Here is a 3,089-nt window from a genome sequence, read left to right on the forward strand (position 1 = left end):
GCCCTCCCCGCCGCACCGATACGTCGGTGCCGCGGTTTGTCGAGGGGACGCACGACGATCCTCTCGCTCCCACAGTACGCTCTCGTAGACTGTCGTCCTCTAGCCGCGCAACCACCGCTGGCTACGTTCTTGTGGAGGTGCACGGCGGTCAGCGCCACCACCGCTGGCGACGTTCGTGTGGAGACGCACGATGGTCAGCTTCTCCCACGGTAAGCGCATTCTAGACTGAGGCCCCGTTCATGTCGATGTAGCGCTGAATGTTAGCTGATAGACGTTGTTAATCTCACTGTTTGCCGAAGTAGTTTACAGTCAATATGCTCTGCTTAAGAAGCTTCCTTGCCCTGTTCTGCACTCAACCTGCTTAGCTGAGATGGCATGCCAAGGCCGATTAGTTGCTAAAATATCCTGCCATATATTTATTGTGACGTAGATTGCCATGGTCTAGTAGCCAATCTGTTAGGTGAAATAACTCTACACCATTTTATACTCGATCTTTGTTGATGCGATGGCCTTCGACAATTTGATGGTTGTGTGCTCGGCCTCATTGACTGTTGAAACAGCCTGCCATAATTTAGCACTTAGATCTGTTTGCTGAATTAGCTTTACATATATTTTGTTACTTAGATCTGCTCATCCAAATATCTTGCCATAGCTTTAGACATCGACCTAGGTATTTTTTTTCTGGACTTCATAAAAAACACATATGTTTTTACTTTAATATCTAGTAGAAGAACTAATTTGTATGTCTAACAGATGGACATGACTTGGATAACTTCTGTTCGAAGATTCTCCGCTGCATATGTCGAGGGGGTTGAAAACTTCATGAACTTTATCAGAGCTGAGTACGATGGTCCGAATCAGATGTGCTCGTGTAGCAGTTGTATGAATTCAGTTACAAGACCCCAATCAACTATGCAAAATCATCTACACTTGTATGGGATGTCAGTCACATATACTAGGTGGGTTCATCATGGTGAAACTATGAACGTCAATGTTATTGACTACGTGGAAGCAACAGATCACCATCTTGATCTGCCTGATGCTCAGGTGGAAGAGGAGGAGGAGGTGATGGTGGCGGAGCCAGTGAGTTTGACCAACATTGAAACAATGCTACGAAATGCTCGTGCACTCCGTGAACTTTTACCTGCAGAAGAAAAATGGTGGGCTCGCATGTTGGAACAATGCAACATGGCTGTCACCCCAGGAAATAAGCTGTCAGTATTCTCAGCTATGGTCACCTTTCTTCAGGTGAAGGCATCTGAGCGGATGACCAACAAATCATTCGATGCGATGTTGGCTCCTTTCCGCAAATCTTTCCCAGATGCGTCTGAGCTGCCACACACCTACAGTAAAATTAAGAATTTCCTTCGTGCATGAATTGGATATGATATGATCCATGTTTGTAAGAATAATTGTGTTCTGTTCCGGAAGGATTATGCCAACTTAAGTGAATGCCCGAAATGCAAATCATCAAGATGGAAAGATGGCGATGATGTGAAGAGGATTCCTCATAATGTTCTAAGACATTTTCCAATTATACCAAGATTGCAGAGGTTGTTTCATGATGCTGAAACAAGAGAGGATGTACTGTGGCATTCTAGGAACCAGGAGTACAGAGATCATAATGTAATGAGTCATCCATCTCATGGTAGTGAGTGGAAAAGCTTCAATCATAAACACAAAAAGTTTGCTGCTGACCCGAGAAACATTAAACTTGGCTTAGCTTCAGATGGATTTAACCCATTTGGCCACCAGAGCGCCACATATAGCATGTGGCCAGTGCTTGTTATCCCTTACAACATGCCTCCAAATGTCTGCACCAAAGAATCAAACTACATGATGGCCTTGCTCTCCTAGGTCCAAAAAGTCCTGGAAAGGATTTTGATTTGTTTATGGAGCCTCTTGTGGAGGAACTTCAACAGCTATGGAGGGGTGTTATCACTAGAGACCTATATAGCAGCCCACCAGCTGATTTCTTTCTGCGTACTATTATAATTTGGTGCATCCATGATAATCCGACTTTGGGCACTATGTCAGGGCGAACGTCACATGTTTACAATGCATGTGTTCATTGTGATAGGAATCTGCTGTCATACGCAATACTTAGCAAGATCTGTTACATTGGACACTGTCGTTTCCTTGCCAAGGACAAGCTACATCCTAGAAAATACCAAAGACATGTGCTCAATGCAAAGCATGAAAACCGAGATGTGCCAAAGAGGCTCACCGCCGATGAGTTGCAAGTGGAATTAGAGAAGGTCAGGCGTATTACACCAGGAAACCATCCGGGTAATGGTAGCGAGAAAAGGAAGCATGGCAGGGCAGAAGAGAGATTATTGTTTACCCGCAGGTCCACTTTGTGGCACTTGGGGTATTGGAAAGATTTGGATCTGTGGCATAATCTTGATGTGATGCTCATCGAGAAAAATATATGTGACAGCATTATCGGCACACTTCTTAATATTGAAGGCAAGACGAAAGATACCTTAAAATCTAGGATTGATTTGACACACCTGGGTATCAAACAGGATTTGCAGGTGCAAGATGAAGGTAAACCACGGGATATGGCACCAGCTGTGTACGTCTTGGACAAGGTAAAAAGAAAAGAATTCTGCGAGGTCCTGTCACATGTGAGATTCCCACATGGATTTGCTTCCAACCCTGAAAGGAGAGTCAGTGTAGATGGAAACGAGGTAAAAGGGTTGAAAACTCATGAATGCCACATCCTACTTCAAAGGGTTTTACCTGTTATCCTTAGAGGATTGGGCCGCCCTGACTTATACAGAGCAGTTGCAGAGTTGGGACAACTCTTCAGGGAACTCTGCAGTAGAAATATCAGGATAGATGCTTTGGAGCGTCTTAGAGACAAGATACCAACTATCCTATGCGAGCTTGAGAAGATATATCCTCCAGCCTTCTTTGATGTGATGGTGCATTTGGCTGTTCATCTACCTGATGAGGCACTACTTAGAGGTCCAGTACAGTATGGCTGGATGTACCCTATTGAAAGGCGGCTAGGCACTTTCAAGGGCTATGTTAGGAACAGAGCTAGACCCGAGGGTTCCATTGCAGAGGCCTACATTGCTACA

Source organism: Triticum dicoccoides, chromosome 2B, assembly GCF_002162155.2.
Source record: "Triticum dicoccoides isolate Atlit2015 ecotype Zavitan chromosome 2B, WEW_v2.0, whole genome shotgun sequence".
Classification (NCBI taxonomy): Eukaryota; Viridiplantae; Streptophyta; class Magnoliopsida; order Poales; family Poaceae; genus Triticum; species Triticum dicoccoides.